This window comes from Rousettus aegyptiacus, unplaced genomic scaffold, assembly GCF_014176215.1.
Source record: "Rousettus aegyptiacus isolate mRouAeg1 unplaced genomic scaffold, mRouAeg1.p scaffold_m13_p_7, whole genome shotgun sequence".
Lineage (NCBI taxonomy): Eukaryota > Metazoa > Chordata > Mammalia > Chiroptera > Pteropodidae > Rousettus > Rousettus aegyptiacus.
Genome location: NW_023416310.1, coordinates 83,572,588 through 83,593,314, shown reverse-complemented (window position 1 = coordinate 83,593,314; position 20,727 = coordinate 83,572,588). Strand labels below are relative to the sequence as shown.

The 20,727-nt window shown below is 44.9% G+C and overlaps 1 protein-coding gene and 1 pseudogene across 2 annotated transcripts in view; both read left to right on the top strand.

Moving 5' to 3' along the window:
* ADRA1B (adrenoceptor alpha 1B) overlaps nucleotides 1-20,727 on the top strand; it is a 456,726-nt gene that overhangs the window by 114,333 nt on the left and 321,666 nt on the right. The gene's annotated exons all lie outside the window — the stretch shown is intronic.
* On the top strand, nucleotides 17,256-17,374 carry LOC118605644 (annotated as a pseudogene).

Sequence of the window (20,727 nt, the reverse complement as noted above, 5' to 3'; positions counted from 1 at the left end):
CTCCGAAGTAGATGACTACTACATTCTGGGTTGCAGATCTTATTCATTCATTTAGTTATGTACTCATCCATTCAACAGATACTATGGACATGATATATATCGTACACAGAAGTGCATAAGACCCAATTTGTATCCTCAGAACTGACTTCCAGGTGGGGAGGCAGATAAGGATGTGAGCAATTGCACCTTGGTGTTATGTGTACCATGTGGGGAGTACAGGGAGCATGTTAGCAGGGAACCCAACCCTAGACTTCAGAGAAGGCATGTCAATGGAAGCGACATTTAAACTGGATTATCCAGAGGATGATAGTTTGTTTAGCAAACTGTCTTAGTATCACAAGTGGGAGGAAATAGTGAATAGGAGAGTGCTTTGGTTGTAGAAATAGCATGTACAAAGGCCTAATGGCACTGCCATTGCACTTATACAACCAGAGTGGAATGGACAGGAAAAGAAATATCTGTATCTTAGGATTCTTCGTGATTTTCTATGAAAAAGAGTTCTGTTGCTGAAATAAAACTTGTAAGTCTTTGGGGGTTTGCAAAAGGAAATTTTTGAGACCTCTGCCATCTTTACAATTCCTAGCTTCTACCCCTTCTATCAGTCTCCCTTCCAAAAGTATTTATATCCTCATGAGGAATTTTGGCAGAGTGAGAATTTGCTCAATTCTCAAACCCAAAGGAACACATCGCTACTGGCAAATGTATTCATTAGAACTATTTTAGTGATAAATGACAGAAAACCCAACTCGCGATGACTTAAGCAAAATAGGGAGTTAATTGTCTGACGTAAAGAAAAATCCAGAGGAAGTTTGACTGAGAGCCTGCCCACGCATTCCTTCTCCCTCTGGCTTTCAGGCAACTGTTCTCAGACTCAACATAGTGGCAGTATGGCTGACAGTATCTCCATGTCTTTCATGTCTGAGTCTGGTGGAAAAGAAGGTTGTTCTCCTGAAGCTGCCATACAGATCCCTGTATTCACCCCGATTGAATCATCTTATGTCATGTGCTCATGCCTGAACCAGTCAGTGTACCCAGCGGCATTAACAGTACAATGATTGGACAGGCCAGGACCATATGATCCAATACTGGAGCAGGAAGTGGAGATTCATCAGACCCACATGACCGAGAATGGTTTCAGCGGAAGTAAGCTGGTAGACTATGGTGAAAAATCTGGCCTGAAACAGAATAGCACCCAACACAATGCCTTAAATATAACTGCATGTTGGTGCTTTGAATGGACGGGCATAGCCCTTTCTCTGAGGTCCCCACAACCCCTGGTAGTGCCGTATGTTTATGCTATCTGCCTGGACTGGGAAGTGATTCGATTTTGCAATTCCTGGTCTAATTCTTTTGTGTGGCAGTCGATCAGGTATTCGAAGGCCATAATGTGACAGATTTAAAAAAAAAATAAGGGAAAAAGAAGAATGAAACTTGAATTTACATAGCCTAGTGAATTCTTCACCTTCAAAGCATCACCTTGACGGCGATGCACAGTTTCGCCAGTGACGCTGCTTTCGGTCAAAAAAAAAAAAAGTTCAGAGTCTTCTCGGAATTGTTTTCAGAGAGTGAAACAAACTCCTTGAATATCTTCACTGGTGATAAATTCTCATTCTTTGAGAACAATTGTAACTTTTGGAAGTAGCCAAATTCATTGAGAGCCAAGGACTGATGAACAGGTTAGCTGGCATGGCTTCCTGCCTCATCTTTTTTCTGCATCCAGAACAAAGTACCATGATGCAGTTATGAGGCTGAGATCTTTGTTGCCTCTCTTAAATTTTTCATTTTATTGATAATTTATTTTTAAATTTCATTAATTGAATAACCGACACATTTGCATGTCTCAAATTTCAAAGGGCACAATAAAATAAATGGTGAAAAGTCTCTTTCCTGTTCTTGTCCACCAGCCATCTGGGTTTCCTGCTAGATTTTGTATGTATCCTGACAGAGAATCTATTCAAAGCCCTTAAATGCCTCCGAGAAGGCCCCAAAAGCTATATATAAATAATGGAAGCATTGCTTGAATGGGGGCTTTTTAAGATCATTTCACTACATCATGTGTAAATTCTGATACGTTTATGCCAAACGCAGGTCTCCTTACAATATAGTTACCAGACCTTAGGGATAAATTGGTAATTTCCAGCCATCGAACTGGGACTATGAGAAGTCTCTGTAAGGGGAGGTGGTTTCCTGGTCTTGCCACATGAGCTGTGTGAGAGATCTGATAAGTTACTTTTTTTCACTGAACCTTGGTTTCCTCATCTGTAAAGTGGAAAGCAGCTCCTTCACAGACCATAGACCTCACAGTGCACACTAAGTGAAATGAAGGTGCAATGGTTAATTTTATGTGGTAACGACTAGGCTATGGCGCCCAGTTGCTCGTCAAAACCTGTCTTGATGTTTCTGTGAAGGCATTTTGTATACGTGGTTAACATTTGCAATCATTTGACTTTAAGTGAAGCAGAATACTCTCCATAAGGTAGGCGAGACTCATCCAATCGGCTGAAGCCTTAAGAGCTAAAACTAAAATTTTCTAGAGAAGAGAGTTTGCCTCAAGACTAACATTGAAATCCAGCCTGAGCTTCTATCCTGCTGACCTGCCTTTTGAATTTCTAATTCAAGGCTGTAATATTTACTTTAATCTGAATTTCTAGTCTGCTAGCCTGCCCTAAAGATATTGGACATGTTAGCCCCCACAATCATGTGAACCAATTCTTCAAAATAAATCTCTCTTTCTGTATATCTATTCTATTGCTTCTCTTTTTCTGGAGAACCCTGACTGATGTATAGGGAGAAAACCCTGCTTTTTGCATGTTTTAAAAACAAACAGGTTTTAGTCCTAGGTCTTCTACTGACCAGCTCAGCATCCCTGGGCAAGACTCTTAGTACCCCTGAGCTTCTAGTTTCCCCACATGCCTAAGGCCTCTCAAAGTGTTTGAAGGGGAGATATTACAAAAATGATTTGTTATAGACGTGAGATCACTATTATGTGGCTCTACCTTCCTTTGAATGCCCACGTGTCCTTCCAGTCATGCTTTGGTGGCCCCCAGACCTGTACATTCTAGAGATGTCCCTCTTCTGGGCATTGATTCTCGTCTCTAGCTGTAGAACCCATACCCAGGGAATGAAAGCTAATCCTGCAGGGAGTAGTTTTTGGAGGGTTGAAGGGGCCCACCCTAGGCCTCAGTGGACTCGGTATTCACAGGCATGGGGAAATAGAGACAGAGAGCAGGAGAAAGTGGAGGGAGAAAACCGTGGAGGTGGGACTGGGGAAGGGGGAGGGAACAGGAGAAAGGAAGGGGCCAGGATGGGTTCCCGAGGGTCCTGGGCTGATTGGCTGAGGTAGCTGGAGCTGCGCTGCAGATTGCAGGCTGATTGCAGCAGATTAGCCGGGACCTGAAAGGGGCCTTGTCAGAGCACATGAATACAGCGCTGAGTGTTCAATTTCTCTCATCCTGGAGACAGAGCCAATCAAACAGAAGAGGGTCAGAGGGGAAGGACTATGAATAACCTGCCTTCTTTACCGTTGTCGTGCTTCAAAACACCACTTGGTCCTATTTTGACTGTTTTTTTTTTTCCCCTCTGCTAGTGACTCAAGGGCCAGCACTTGACTGAGATGAAACTTCCTGTAGCGTTCGAGTCCCCCATGTTGCTACCCACCCCATCCTAGAGTCCTTTTTCTCATCACTCAGCCCTTTTCTTTCATACCACTTATCACAAGATGAAATTATTTGATAAATAATTGTTTACGAAAATTGCTCTCTCTTCTACAATGTGCCATGAGATCAGGAACCTTATCTAACTTGGTCATTCCGGTAGTCCCAGCTCCTGGCAGCGTAGTACATGGTAATGCCGAAAAAATGTTCATCAATGGATGAGATGGATACCTATCATTTACCGAGGACCCTCTGTGTGTCAGGCAAGGAATGCAAAGTCGTACAAGCATTTCTTATCTTTTCATGACAGTTACATGAAGGAACTAAGATGACTTTTATTTTAGTGACAAGAAAACTAAAGTTCAGATTGGCTAAGTAACATGTTCATGGGCAGTCACATAGAGCCGGGATTCTAATCTAGGTTTGAGTAATTCCAAAGTATATGCTTTTAATCACTATATCAGAATAAAATATGCTTAATATTCAGTGCCAGCGTTAATTGATTGGCAGTTGCTGCCAGGAGCCCTTAGCTAGAAGAATACTGAGGCAATCTCCAGACTGAGAGGAGGGAGTGCTGAGATCCATGAGTAATGTCTGCAAGGTGGGAGGTAGGATGCCTAGTGATACATGTACCATCTGCTCGCCTTTATATTGCCTCCCTAAAGAACTGCAGTAGAGAGAAGAGAGAGAGGGAGAGGGAGAGAGAGAGAGAGAAAAAGAGAAACTAGGAGACAAGTGCTCTGGACCTAGTTTTCACTCCTTGTTGCTGCACTTGTCTTTTCTCTGCAATGGGAACACATCCACCTGCAGACTTGTTTGGAGGCTAGAACGCAGTCAGAGGTAGGAACTAACTTTGAAGTGTCCTGCAAGCGAAGGCTGAGGTATTGCTTCTTGAGCTGACTTTATGATGATTGGGGTCTTCAGGTCACCTGATATTTTTGTGGGACTCTAATACTTGTGTGCAAATGTGCTGTTATTATTTTCCAAAAGCCCCTCAGCGAAAGAAGGACAGAGAGTATGGGGAAGTGACAGTCAGGCTGCCGAGCTGAATTTTGGGGATTGGTGCCTGGTTACAGGTGAGCCTTTGCAACCTGTGGGCTGTGGCATAGCCACCATGTATTTACTCTGCCTGATGGAAACCTGGGAGGTGGTACAGCGTATTAGTTAGGGTTAGCGCTTATGGAGTTTAGGTCTCAATTTTGCCACTTACTCTGTAATCTTGGATAAGTTGTTTAACCTCTTTGAGTCATAGTTGCTTACTTAAAATAGCATCTGTCTTAAGGGCGTATTGTGAGAATTAATTGAAACAACGCACAAAAGGACACAATCTGGCTTTGGAATACAGCAAGCATTCAGGTATTCATTTACTGTCTGTGAGGATCTTGTTGGCCCTAAACAAAAAGTCAGACAGATATTTCTCCAGCAAAATGGGTTTATTTGGGAACAACGAATCATTGCAATTGGAACATGCAACTATACGGGCCACATTCAGGTCCACTAAAATGAAGAAGAGGAAACTCTTTTACGGAGGAGTGGAGGAAGTCGGAGGTCTGCTACGGGAAGTTCCCCCTGTTGTGCTTTGCCGTCCATGTCGGGCATGAGTGCGCCCCCTTCTGGCCCCCCTACTTCATTTTAGACAAGGTTTCTGTTCATTATTTTTTTTTTTACTAACCTACATGTACACGTGGAAACTGAAAAATCAGGACAATTATCTGTATCTGTGTTGCCTCAAACCAGATTTTTGATTGTTTTTCATTTTTGTTTATTTTACCCCCTAGTTTGCATTTTTTTTTTCTTTTTACTTTTGGATGTTTTGAATACCCAGCCTCAGTGTTTTCAGAAATGGAGAGGGGCAGGATTGTTTAGAGCCATTTGTCTCTTAGAAATACACAGTCTGCTGTCCTTGCTGCTGCTGTTAGGCTTTTCTCTAACTAACCAAGGGGAAAAATCCGTCCTTCTACTGTGTGCTGAGAACTGTGTTTTGAAAATGAAAAGTTGGGCCTTGCTCCAGTTGCCCACAATGGGAATCCACTGATCCAGAGCCCTCTAGCCCCCATCTTCAGTAAGAAACAGCTTAGATCATAGTTATCCATGGTGGATATCATTTATTGAGTCTAACTGTGTGCCTGGAATTTTATGCTCTCAACGACCCTATAAAGTGGCCACTATTTCCATTCTGGTTTTGCAGATGAAGAGATTGTAGCCCAGTATATTTAAGTTGTTCGTATGCACTAAGTGGCAGATCTGGAATTCAAACCCAGGCCAGCAGGACCCCATGCCTACTGCTAAGCCATACTATCTACTGGAAGCTCTAGCTTAATTGGGAAGTCCATTTGGCAGAAGATGTGAAATGCCAGATGCCTAAGTCGGGTGCTGTGAGAGACTGGAGGGCCAAGACCCACGTTCTCACGCCCCGTAGCACAACTCAGTCGCCTGAGGAATATTCATGAGATGGAGATGCATGGTCCCAGCCGTCAACGATTTTGATGCTCTTAATTTTGGATGGAGTTCGAGCTTTCAGGTGATTCTGACAGGCTTCCAGGCTTGAGGACCACGGGAGCAAAAGAAGATGGTGTGGAGGGATTTGGCAAATTCCTGTGGTCGGGAAATTTTCCAGTGCTCCCTTGGAAGTGGCTGATTCACACTTCAGGTGGTGTACTTTATCTCTGTATCCCCCTTTGCAGTGTGTGGGCAGTGGAGCTTGGCAACATTGTAGGGTGTCGAGTGGGTAAACAACTTGTAAAGTGCCATTTAAATGGGAAGCATTGGGATGTAGCATTTCTGGGGCTTCGAAGTGACCCCATTTCAGTTTTATTGCAGGGATACTCTGGGCCACATCTCTGGCAGTTCTGGATTATCAGTAACCACTGGGCAGCGAGTTGTTAGTGCCATGGGACCAGGGTTTGAGGCGTCTGCGTGCACAGCCTCGGGTAACCGGGGAGCTCTGATCGCCCCATCTTTTGGTTGAGAAACAGTGCGAGCCAATGCATAATTAGAACCATTAACTGGCTCTCAATATGGAAAATGAGATTTGTGGCTCCCTCTCACAAAGAAAATATGAAACAGTAAACACACTTCCAGTTATGGATGGGGCTAAACACACCATTAAACTGAATGCTAATGGCTGTCTCCCGCTTCCTGTGAATGTTTCACCGTGGCAACCAGCAGGTGCCCTTTTCTTGCTTTCTCTTTCATCTTCCTGTAATTTTCTTCTGCCATGGCTTTTTGGATGATATCGGGCACATGCCTGAAGTAGTAGTTATAAAGAGAATTAGAATTTTTTTAAAAGGCAAGTTAGGTTTGGGTAGGTTTCCAACCCCTCAGCCTTTTTGCCTGCAGGATATAGCACTCTCAGATACTGAGAACAGGCCAAGACAGGTGAACATCTTCAGTGGAGGTGAACATTGTTAATTGATGTATCTTCAATATACCGCAGACTAAAGTCTTTAAGCCTGGCTTGACTTCGGAAGCTCAGTCACTAAAGTGTGGGAGCAGCATAATTTAGAAATTAGGGATAGAAGCCCAGGAGTTTGATACTCTTGGATATTAATCATTTCTTGTTGTCTAAAAGCTTTGTGACCTTGAGTGAGTAACTTTCTCTCTCTGTGCTTAAGTTTCCTCATCTGTAAATCAAGGATGATAATAACTCCTGTCTCATAGGGACATTGCAGGCAGTGGGGGGAAGTGGAGGTGGAGTGGGGTAAGGGGGAGGGCACAGAGTTCTCAGTATACTGCCTAGCACATAGTAGGCATTCAATAAACAGTAGTCATTCTGATGATGATGGTGATGACAAACATTTTGCTGGGTGACTTTAGGCCGATAACTTCTCTCAGCTTCACATCTTTCTTCTGTAAAAGATAAGCTAATAACAGTACCTGAGTCATTTGTTTAAAGATTTACATGAGAATTAAATGATGAAAAGTACTTGGCACAGGGCTTGGTACTTAATAAAAGTTCAATAATGACTTGCCGAATAAGTGGAAAAAAATAAATGCTATACCAATAAAGAATCTCAATTGTCAGACCCCAAGCATTTAATATTAGACTTGGAGGGAGAAAAATGTGACTAGCCCTGGCCTCCTTGTGAGATGCATTTTTTAGCAGCTGTGGACCTTCCTTTGCTTCCTGTGCTCTCCTCAGCCCTTGTCAAGAGTGTGTGCTGAAGAGAAGACACAATGCTGATGTCCAGAAATGAAATCCCAGTATCACAATGGACACCGAGCAAGGCCGCAAACGGAAAGGGCCATAAACAACGTGGCCAGCTGCACACAGTCACTCAGCCAGTGTAGCCGGCGTGAGTCCTTTTGTTCCCCTGCCCTGGCTCCTTGGCTCCAGCGTCCCCACCTTGAGCCTTGCACCCTCCTTCCCCACCTGGTGTCCCCTCTCCAGGGCAGCGACTCTCACTCCGAAAACTGCTTCTCCTCTTCTTCCCACCCCAGCTTCCCCCGTTGCCTCTGTGAGCCCCCCGTGGGAGAAAGCAACCTGGCGAAGCAGTCACGGGCATCGCCGCTCGTCAGCCGCTCTCATGGGAGTGATGGAAATGTCGTTTAAGTAACATTTATGGCTTTTAATTTCTAAGTATAACAGCGATACATGTTTATTTTAGAAAATTTCAGGGAAAAAAAACAAATACGTAGGAGAAAATAAAAATACTGAGGCCCAAGTGATATCTCAGGCCAATTAAAGCAGAATTTCCGTGGGTGGGATCCTCTGTCAGCATTGTTTTCTTTTTTTTTTTTTTTATTTCCAGAGACATTAGTGTTATCCTCATCTTTGAAATGAGGAAGCTGAGACTCAGGCTAAATCACATGACCGCTTTGTGGTGGGGCCAGTCTGGCCCCAGAGTCTGTGCTCCGGAGTTAAAATTGTTGGACCAAAAAATATGAACGTTGCCAAGTGGCCCACCAGAAAGGCTGTATCCATTAGTTCTTCACCAGAAGCACATGTGAGACAATGCAAGGGTCTTTAAGTTTGGAAAAAAATTCTATAACCCGATGAGATCCACTACTTTAATAATTCTCCTTATTGCAGATCTATTATGTATGTACAGTATCTTTTATAGTAGGATTTTAAAAATATAATATAGTTGCATAGTGTGGCTTCATAATTTGTAAGTGATGAGCCACATGTAAGAGCTGGTATTGCTTTCGTGAAGGCTGGAGAGGGTGACTGCCCAGAATTCTTTGCTTCTAGCCGCACTGCGGCCTCCTTAGTGTCCTGGCTCCCAAGGCTGCTCACGAATATTCATCTCTCTCCAATTCTCTTCTTTTTTACACCCCTCTTGTATGGGAGCATGTGTTCATAAGACAGAGAGAAAAGAGAGACGCTTCCATGTGTGGTAGCTCACGGAAGAGGTGCTATCAGAGGAGAGATGACATTATCACCTAGAGAAGAATTTGTGAGGCTTCTGATGTTTTGCTGAAGGTCCCAAAGCCCCCTCTCTGGAGGAATCTGACCAGTCTCCCTCCAGCTGCTCATGGGAATGAATGGAATTGGATTTCTGGAAGCCCTGAAAGGAGAGCAGAGGGGCCGTAAAGGCCAGGGGCAGGAGGAAGGCCCCAGGAAGAGAATGAGGTAGGTGTGAGAGAAGCTACTTCCGAGAGCCCAGGCGAGGGGGCCCTGTGTGCTAATGCACCTCAATGGGAAAAATACAAAGTTCTGTGTAGCCCCGGGCCCTAGTTCTGTGTGTATTTGTCAAGCCCAATAGTTAGCTTGCTTATCATTATTATTTTCTCCTGGAAGAGGATTGCAACTACCAAACAATTCTGTCATTGTTTTCCTAGCCTAAGGTTTCAACTGGTCAAGTTAGTTTGGATTTTTATTTCTGTTGTTAATGGCATGTTCTTTCTAAAATTTTTCTATCCGTAAAAAAGACAAATCCTCGTTTTCATTCAAATCTGATTTTTTTAACCCTTCCTCTTCAGTCACTCCTTCCCCATCATTTAAAAATACACAGATTCTTTACGTTGACTGCTAAATTTCTTGAATGAGAATATTTACCTTTGAAGCCGCCATTTCTCAACCAGCTTCTTGCTACAAACCTCTCTAACCCTCGGGCCTGGACACACGCTCTGCTGAAGCAGCCTCTCGCAGGCCACCAGTGAGCCCTGTCATGTCTTAGTTGTGTCCTCCCGGCTGCCACAACATTCTGTAACGTGCGCTCTTACTTTCGAGTGCTGTCTCCATTTTGGGAGCGAAGAATGTCCTCGCGCAGCACCCAGAAAAGCTTTCCCTTCTTGGTACTTTTGCCCTCTGGCCTGTCTGGGTTTGTCCTCTGTCTATAAATAGAGGAGGGACTCATTGTTCACCCCTCCACCTTTCATCTGGGCTGTATTTTGCTTTGGGTGAACCGGATAGACTTGTGGAAGGAGCACGCGCTCTGGAATCAGGCAAGGTGGGTTCGCATCCCAGCTCCGCTGCTTCCTTGCTGTGGGGCCATCGGGGCATCGTTCTCTCTCCTGTAAACAGAGGGGAACAATCGCCCCCGCCTCTAGGGGTGACCCACAGCTTCATGAGTAGCTTGGAGACACAAAGCCCAACACGCACAGCCGATGCGAATTCCTCGTTTGTCCCTAAAAGATATTTGGTTTGTCTTCTCTCACCTTGGGCGTTAGCTCTGCGCTGACTCACCACATCTATACATCCTTTAAAAGTTGTGCCGACCCATTAAATATTTTAAATGTATTTATATTTTCCATATTCTAAAGAAAGCTGGTCATTAGAAACCATAAAGCTAAGTATTCTTTAATAAAGGCCTTTCCTCCTTTTTTTTCTGTATCGTAATTGCTTTTCCTTTTATTCCTCTGGTTTAACAGAATTCTCTCTTCTGCTCCCCACCCCCATCCTGTTCAGCCTCCGTTCCATTTTCCTATAGAAAGCACACTCCTTTCTTTAGGGGAACTGTTTCTCTTTCAGGACATCTGGTTTGGGGGGTGGGGCAGGTAAGGGGTGTCATGTGACCAAGGCTTGACCGATTGTAGTATCTCATGCTCCTTGAGATACTGCAGTGACTGGCTCAGTGGTGGCCATGTGACCTGAGTTTGTGTCATTGGTGACTTTACCTTGAATTTTATATGCGAGTTCCGGGAGAAATCCTTTTTTTCCTTGAATGTTGCTAAGCTGGGTTGATGAAGCCTAAAGCTTCCTATGCCATGTCTTCTGTTGTGGATAAAGCTCTTCTATCTTAAGGAAGAATGAGTCCAACGCCTGGAGAGAAGCAGAGAGCTAAGATACGGGGGGAGGGGGTGAAGGGAGGGGAGAGGAAGGGGGAGGGAGATGATACCATCATTTGATTTCCTGAGGACAGCTCCAGCCCTGGACTTCTAAGATATGAGCCAGCGAATTCTGATTTTTCCTTAACCCAGATCGGGTTCAGTTTCTGTTCCTTGAAGACAAGGATCTTAATAAATTCATTGATTTAAAGTAATGCTGTCTTATAAATGAGAGTTGTGTTTATGTCCCAACAAAATCTTCATAGCTGGTCTAAGTTACTAATAAGGAACAGTCATATATTGGATTCCTACTAAGGGCAAAAAGATCAGAGGTTATCAAGCCCTTTCTACATTTGTACCATAGGAGCCTGGCACATACAAGGTCTCAGTATGTGTTTAGGGACAAAATAGGGCATGAGAGAGGATGTGATTGTGTCCGTTGGTCAGTCAGCATCCAGTCCAGGAGAGTCCCATTGGCTAGGCTGCTGGCTCTCACATGGACCTGGCTTTCTTGGGTCAGGCCAGCTGTGGGCAGAGATCCATAATGCAGAAAATAACTTCTTTTGCATAGGAGTTCTTTAATTTGATTGTGGGTATGGCAGGTTTTCTGAGTCTCACGAAGAGGACAGAATAGCAGCGGGCACTCAAATTACTTGTCCTGGCCGTTTGAGTCCTCCCCTAGGAGCCCGCAGGGAAGGGTTTGGATTCCTGCTGGGGAAGCTTCAGAAAAAGTCTAGCTCCTCCTGTCCTGCCGAGGGTCTCCCCCTGAGCTTCTCTTCCAGGGGAGAGTCGTGACCCCGACAGAGGCGGGGGGGAGGGATTCTCGGAAGCCATGGGAGCCCGAGCAGCTGCCAGAGAATGCTGACTCCAAAGTGACCCACTGAGGCCTGCTGGGGAGAAACATGCCCCGTGCTATCGTGAGGCCACCACAGCCTCTGCTGGGGATGACAGCTGGGGCAGCAATAATATTCCCGGTGTCAGCCTGGCCTTGTCCCCAGGCCTTGTTGCAACTGTAAGTGGGCACTGGCTGGGAGGGGCGTCTCACCTCCTCCTGAAGGGATTGGGAGGGCTCTGGGGCAGCATCTGCTCTCAGACCCCAAGCAGCAGCCTGCCGGGGCTGCAGAGTGTGAGGAAAGCCCAGCAGGCTGAGGGCGCCTGCCGAGGAGGGTGGGGCAAGGGCTTGGCTTCTTCGGGGGGCTTGGTTTTGGGAGGGTGGGTATTTGGAGTTGATTTTAATCTTGGCCCATTTACCCAGCAACAGAGTTGACTGGGATGCAGTGAGCTGTATTTTGAGGGGTGCAGGATAGAGGCAGAGTGATGAAGAGAAAATTGGTGTTTTTTTTTTTTTTTTTATAGAAATAAATAGGGAATTTGGGTTGAGGAGATTTGAAAGAAGAGAAAAAACAGAGGAGGAGAGGACCCAGCAGGAGAAAATGAGAATTTGAAATTTGCATTCGTGGAAATTTTAAGAACAGGAATGTCTAGTTTTTGGTTGCACATTTTTTGTGAGTGCTGTAAACCTTGCCCTTCACTAAAGAGACACACACACACACACACACACAGACATATACACCCCTTGTATAAATGGGTCTTGGTGGGGGGAGAAAAGAAAAAAATTGCAGAAAGTGTTCTGAGTTTGTTGTTCGCATTTGCACAGTTTGCCCCAAAGGAGCCACCATTCTTTTCTGTGTCTCTTAGATTACACACACACATGCACACACACATTCACACATGCACACACTACCACTCTCATTGCCTCTCCAGACTGAGTCCTCTGAGGGTAGGTAGGGCCTCTGCATTTGCCTCTGGGGCACTGGCAACTAGGACAGTGTGACTCCCTTCAGAAGTTTAGCAGCCAGCTTCTGAGAGCCATCCTCTTGCAGAAAGGATAAGCCAGAGAGAAGGAGGCTGGATTCTGTCTGAGATCACTTAGGGCTGTGCTTTGTGAACTCTGAGTTACTTTTAATTTCCTGTGCTTGGCTGCCTGGCAGCCTGATGAAATGAAGCAGATAGCAGCTTCAGATCTGGTCCTGCCCGACCCAGGGCTTGTCTGCTCACTGCAGGGTCATGATCTCCAGACCCTGAAGTGTGTGGGTGTGCGAGGATGCAGAGTGAGGCTGCTTGGAACCCATACTGTTTCCAAGGGTCAGTGCAGAATTCACCAGTTGGGCTTTGGGGACAGAGATGGTTTGGGTCCTGACTCTGCTGCCTCTAGACTAGTTGCCTCAGCTCTATGAACCTCAGTTTCTTCAAATATCAACGTAGGAAATTAGTAGAACTGACATCATCGACTTCTTATGAGGATTCAAAGAATGAATTCAATGTGTGGGGCAAGGTGCCTAGAACTCAGCACATACGGAGTTGGTGGCTGGCATCCTCTTTTCTTGACTTATGGCATAGTCACCGTGATTAGCTCTCAGCAAAATGGTCCAGTTGGAGGCAACAGTAACTCCTCCTACCACTACTGCTGCTGCCTTTCCCATCACTACCACCATTTTCCACAGATTCAGTGTCGACTTCATGCTAGGCATTGAGCCCTTAACGTGAGTGTGCCATCTGATCTTTAAGACAATTGTTATTCCCACTTCAAGGCTGAAAAAATGGAGTCACGGAGAGTCCAGGCAATTCCCTCTAGATTGAGTGAGTAATTAAAATCAGGAGTCTGGTGGTCCTTCGTAGTAGGACATAGAGATTTAATAAATTATCTCCATCATTGGGTTTGTATTTTCAAAGTGGTCTTTGAAAAGAGGTCAGAGCTTAGTCCAAGGGAATTAATTGCTAATGGGAGCAACTCAAGCTTCTTCACCAGGCTTGGGGAAGAGGGAATTTTGTTGAGGGACAAGGAATGCCTTGCTACTACCCTTGAAATAAAACAGAAGCCATCGTCTACTTTCTCTGAAATTAAGATCACCCCTGAATGTATCTCTGAGAGAACGGTGCAAAATTCCTTGCTACTTTTGTCAGAACAGGCAAGCGAATGGCCACTCCCTGAGAATGCTACTCCCTGATGCACACGACTGTCTAACAAACACAAAACTCCTCCTCAGACTCCAGATCTAAAAAGGGACCAAAGACCTTGCCCTGACTTTGATGAAGTCTCATCACTGGTGCTCAGCTTTTATTGCAAGTAGCCACAGGGTTTCCTGCTGCCTGCAGGTGTTGCTGGTGACTTTCTGTCCATGTGGTGCTTGGCAGGTGACAGGGTCAGGAGACAGGAAAGAGGAGTCAGAATAGGAGCTGGACGCTGGCCCCAACCACAACACTTTATCTGGCTCTATGGGCTGTTCAGGGGTAACCAGTCTCATTGTTTTTACGGAGGGGACACCTGAGAATGGGAAGTGACCAGGCTTAGGTTTCATACCCATAGTCAGTGAATGACTTACCCAGAATCCATTGCACTTGAAGAAGCATCTTTGTTGGGAGTAAGGACAGTGCAGGACATGACTGTTAATCAAGGGCTTTCGCCTTCCTCCTTTCTTGTCCTCTGCCCCCATATCCTTCTTTGCTTCCCCCTTCATCTCCCTCTCTCCCTCTCCTCCCTTCCCAACCTGGAAGGTTTCCAACCCTTTAACAACGAATGGAGAAGATACCACAAACCTGAAGTCACACCTCGTGGCAGAAGAGGGGCTGAGACTCCAAATGCCACCACCTACCTGAGCAGTGGGGCAGTCCTGGCCCTGTTACTGATTAGCTATAAGTTCTGGAGCAAGTTTCTTCATCTCTCTAACCCTCTGCTTTTTGTCTGGAAATAGGACAATAATAGCAGGTACTTCACAGGGTAATTGAAGACCCTTGAAGTATATAAAGTGCTAATCAGAGTACTTGGGACTTAGCAAGGGCTCAATGAATGTCACCTTTATGCTGTACACCCTGACACCCCTAAACGTTGTCATCATGTAGATTGTGCACATGCTAACAGATCTTTTATGTTAGACTTGAGCTTACATTGTGCTTTGCAGTGTAAAAGATTTATTTTGCAATGCGAATTAAAGTGTAATCCATGTATCGCTTTACAACGATGTTAATATCTGGTGCTAGTGAGCTTGTGGTGAAATAGTAGATGATGCTTGCGTCAGGGCGGCTGCATGCACACAGTGCCAGGGGGTCCTACCAGGAGGTAAGCCTGGCTCTTGTGCACCCATGATGGGATGGAACTTGGCGTTACCTATATATAGGAAGGCCAATTTTGGTGTTGTGCGTTAGATGCTCTAGAATGTACAGCTTGAGGCAAAGTAGGATAAGCAAAGCCCTATAGAGGCTCTATGGAGGACAAGAAATGACCTGTAGGAATTCGGACAAAGCAGTAAATATTCTTCAGGGAGTGGCATTAAAACAAGGGAAAGAAACTGAAAATGACTCATCCTTGTGTGGTCAAGTAAAAGAGGAAAGGTTCAGATTATTGCTCATTGAAATGGAATAATGACCCCTGAAAACTGGAGACCTTACAAAACCACTTGTAACCCCACTTAACTGACTCACAGACCTCTCAAGCTTACCTGCTCATACCTGCACTCTTGACCTCATTCCATCCAGTCAATCCATTTAAGTTGGCTCCTCTGCATGTGCTTAGTCCAGAACCCCGGGAGGCATTTCTAAATTCTTCGTTTTCCTTACCCCCATCAAAACCATCAGAAAGTCCCGTGTTTTCTGCCTCTACCTTGCATCCCTCATCAGGACCCTTGTCATCTTCCTGTTACTCTCCTTTCTACTCTCACCTCTGTGGCAGCATTCTCCACACAGCAGGGAGTGACTTTAGCAGTTTGGGCAGAGACCTGGAGGGCGCCTTTAAAAATAGAAGTCAGGTTGCATCACTTCCTTTTTTAAAATCCTTATCAGTAAGATGAGGATGGTGAGCACATTTTCCCCTTAGGGCTGGTGTGAGCAGTTAAAGAGAGACCTCACCTTAAAGGGCCGGCACACCGCGAGGGCTCAGGAACATGAGCGCTTCTCCTGGCCAACATGATGGTCCCTGCCCTCTTGGACCAGATTCCTTTGATAACCTGTTGATACTGACTAGGAGACAGGAGATCTTTCCTCATTTGCTCTGTCTTGGACAACTCCTTTGAGCCTCAGTTTTGTCATTTGTGGAATGGGAGTAATAACAGTATCTGCCTCATAAGGTTTTTTAAGTGTTAACTGAGGTAGTGCATGAAGCACTTGGCATGATACCTGTCACACAGTAGGTGCTGGACAAACGGCAGTTATGAGCTCCTGTTGTAATCGTTATATCTTGGTGCCTCTCTAGGGGGTGTCTGCCTTTCACCAACCACCATCTATGGCGCCCCCCACTGGCATGACTCCTATAGTTTGCTCATCTTTGGGGTATGGGCTAGATTCAGTATTCTCCTTCGGGCAAAAAAAAAATGGAGATGGACATACTAGGAGCATTTCCTCTTGCGTCTGCCTTGGCTCCTCGTTGTTTTGGGGCTGTGTGCCTTTTGCAGATGAGGCCATGGCCATGGCAGGACTGAGACACCACGGGGGTGACTGGTCCTATGTTGTCCTCCCCATTGTTGACTTTGGCATTCGGGACTTTGGAGCAGGGCCGCATGGTTGTGTTCTTTAGAGCAGTAAAGAGAAACAGTGCAGCTCTTGCCCATTTCCTTGAGCTTTAAGGAAAAGAAACAGGAACAAGTAACAGGAGTAACAACAGGGAAATTAGATTGGAGCTGTGTTGGAATGAGCTGAAGGCCATAGGGGCGCTTCAGGGACAATCAGCTGTTACTCTTTGGCTGCCCTGGTTTTTGTTTTGTTTTGTTTTGTTTTTTTATCATTCTGGGTGTAGTATGCTGACTGAAGGGAGGCAGAATTTCACTTTGGAGGGCTGGAGACAAGAGCCCTGGTGACAGGGCACCTGGGGAGAGGGCATAGATTGTGGGAAGACTGGAAAGAGAAATAGTGATTGAACTGACAGTTTTCCTCCACGGTGTGTAGGTTAACCCTCTTTCCATCCCCCAATTCAACTCACAATGTTACCTGCATTCTTCTTCAATGAGTGTGGAACTGGGCTTGCTTTGGGGCGGAGGGTGGGGGAGGGAATGAGGCAGAGTGCTAAATGGGACTCAAGGTTGTCACTGAGCAAGAGCAGAGGTGGTCAAAGGGAACCCTGCATATGTTGACCACCATTGTATAAATGGGGTCCTTATATAGATCTCATGCTGCACCTGAAATAAAAACGTGTTATACAGATAGCACTCAGCTTACTATATCAGTGTGAATTAATGAGAAAAAGTCGTTGGCATAAACCTCTGCTTCTTCCACCCTCACCCACTGGAAAGAGGCACCAACACTGTATAACTAAAGGAAGGTTGAGGGAGAGATTATATGGGATCTTTCAACATGAGGTGGAGGAGAAAGGAGGTACGTATTCCTTAAGACTAGAGAGAAGCAGTCTAGGGCCATGCCATCCCGAACGTGCCCAATCTCATCTGATCTCAGAAGCTAAGCAGAGTCGGACCTGGTTAGTACTTGGGTGGGAGTCCACCTGGGAATAGCAGGTGCCATAGGTGTTTTTTAAAAAAAAAAAAGACGAGAGAGAAGCAGAAGAAGCTGTTGACACCTCAAGTTTGATGCTCTTTTTATCTACTGCCGCTTAAAGAAATGTCCCCAAACTTGGTGTCTTAGAACAACAACAACATTTATTTTGCTCACGAATTGGCAGTTTGGCCAGGATTCTGTAGGAACAGCATGTCTCTCTCTGTGCTCAGCTGGGGCAGCTTTAGAAGGTTGGGGCTGGAATCCTTTTGCTATTTGTTCACTCCCATGCTTGGAAATTAATGCTGGCTGTCAGCTGGGGCCTTAAATGGGGCTGCCAGTAAGAACACCTACAACTTTCCACGTGGCCTGGGCTTCCTCCTCACCACGTGTGGCTAGGTTCCCAGGCTGAGCATCTTGGGAGAGACAGCCAGGCAGAAGCTGTGTCACCTTTTCTAATCCAGCTTGGACAGTCATGTAGCTTCACTCCGACTGCATCCTACTCATTAGAAGTGGGTCCTAGGTGTGTTAATTGGCTAGGGCTGCCATGGCAAAGTACCATATACTGGGCGGCTTAAACAAAGGAAATGTTTTCTCATCATCGTGGAGCTTGGAAATACAAGATGAAGGTGCCCGCAGGGTTGGCGTCTCATGAGACCTCTCTCCGTGGCTCATAGATGGCTGTCTTTTCCCTGTGTCTTCGCATGGGCTTCCCTCTGTGTCCTAATCTCTTCTCATAAGAACACACACCAGTCAGATTGGATAGGGACTCACCCCAGTGACCTCATTTTAATTTGTCTATCTCTTTAAGGCACTGTCTTCAAATACTGTCACATTCTGAGGGACTAGGGGTTTAAGGCTTCAACATACACATTTGTGTGGTTGGGGTTGCAGGGAGACACAATCCAGCCCCTAACACCAAAGAGAGGGGAATTAGACTTTGCCTTTTGATGGAAGGATGATTAAAGAATTTATAAATGTGTTTAAAACCACCATAACTGGATAATTGTCAGGAGTTTTGTCAAGTCCTACACTTGGCAGGGCCCTGTGCTCCACCTCCGCTCAGCAACTTCGAAAGTTTGCAGAATCTAGGAGAACAGCTGGATTGTGGTTTTCAGAAAGGACCCAGTGCCCAGAGGTGTGAGCAGCATGTTAGTAGCGCTGCTCATCCTCAAAAGGGCCACGGGTTTCAAAAAATCTGCATTTTATCGTTGAGGTGACTCAAGACCCTTCTCCTATTACCCAACCTCCAAATAAGATCCTGGATTCGCATGTGAAAATAGGGAGTGGAAGGGCTCTCAAAATCACGACTCCTGCTGAATTTCCCATCAACCTGGTGAGTGAGGGCTTAAAAGTTAAATTTAATTTGACTTGAAGTAATGTGATGTTCCTGCAAATTGAGCTGTGAAGCAAAATTCGTACCTCTTCTTTGGGGTCAGGCATGTATGGATTCCAGCGAGGTATGAGTTACATCAGCTTCTCACGTTAGGTTATTCTGCGTCGCTCCTATCTGTTCACCCAAAGCAATATAGTGGACAGTTCCCCACTCACCATCTCCATTCTGACACGTGATTCCCAACAGCTGCAGTGACGCCTGGTGCAAGTCCCCAAACAGCTACCACCATGGGTGTGGTTAAAAAATAAATTGGCATCTTTTTTAGAGTAGGGATGGGTTAGGGAGCGGAAGATGCTCAGAGGGAGCTGACTCTGGAGCATACCCCTGGACAGAGTTGGGGGTGCCCTTGCACCTCCCATTTCCTATCTACCTTGACCAGAAACATTCTTTCCCACACAGCGTGAATGTTTTCCACTTCCATTGTTATGTTTCTTGAAATGCCACCGATAAGAGATTCAATTAAGTTGACATATACCTTCGGAGGGCTTAAGGAGTTATCAGTTGGTTCATTCATTTTGTAACAGGACATTTTGCTGAATTGGGAACTCATTACTTACTCCCCCATTAGCACGAAGGGGCATCGGTTTGACCTGTCTTACCTATATAGTTAGGAGCACAGTGGCTCCCCAGGAGAAAATAGTAAAAACAACAACAACAAAAACTCCAGCGTAATCTCTTGGAGTCTCAGAGTTATAAAATTTGCCTGATGGCCTGCAGTGACCTCACCATGGTCAGATTATAGAAAGGGTGATGAGGCCTCAGAAAGAATTCTCCGTGAGGGCAAAGGAGACCAGACGGATGGGTGGTCTCTTGCACTAAAGGTGAGATGTGAATGGGGTGTTGTTTCAGGCCCGTGGGAGTGGCTGACCAGCACCGTTCCCAGCACTTACAGCAGGTGCATACGCAGCCCAATTTCCGAACACCTCGTTGTAGCCTGTCAACTCCAAGTCTCTGGCTTCAGAGAGGACATGCTAGGCAACCAAATGCTGTCTGAAGTGGCGAGCTCAGGCCTGTCCTTCCCGCGTCACACCAGCTTCTGAAAAGCAAAATATTAACAAGCATTTCAATTGCATACAAATTTAAATGTCTTTATGGGAGCGAATTCTCTAAAGTCAAGAAACAAATGATAAAATGGCACACAATACTTGCGACACATACAATCGACAAAAAGATAATTTCCTTGTTTTATAGAGAACTCATGCAAATCAATAAGAATGAATATGAACAAGCCAACTGCAAAATGGGCAAAGGATATGAAAAGCAGTTCACGGAAAAACAAGTGCAAAGAGCCAATAATGTATGAAAAGATGTTCAGCTTTTTTCTAATTGAAGACATGTAAATCTAAACCACAAGATGCCATTTTCACCTATCAGACTGGCAAAAATATAAAAAAGTTTGTTAATACTCAGTATTGTTGAATGAATAAGGGAACAGAGACTCTCATTCTGTCAATGAGCATATACTAAATGTAATGTTTTGGTTGGCATTTTGATAATACCGATTATAATTATAAATACATATACCCCTTGAGCCATGGTTAAGAGTTCAATCCACTTATACATTTACAGAAGTACACCAGATTATAGACACAAGAATGTTCATTGCAACGTTGTTTGTAAAAGGAAAAAATAAATAGGGTTTATTATGGCATATCCCTGTGATCAAATAGTATGCAGCCATTAAGAACAATGTGCTAGGCTATTTCTGAGCTATAAAAGATGAAATGTAAAGTGCAGAACAGTATGCAAAAAATGGTCCAATTTGTGTGAATAAAAAATATATATATGCTAGTATATGCGTAAAACATTTCTGTAAAGATTCACGCCAAAAAAAAAAAAAATGGGGAATGGGCTAGTCAAGAGTGAGAGAAAGGAATTTCAGTTTTCGTTTTATATACTTCCAATATATTCATGTTTTTAAAAACCATTTGGAGGTCTTGCTTTTATTTACAGATGTACAGAAATCTCCCTATTTACATGTCTGTGTTCCAT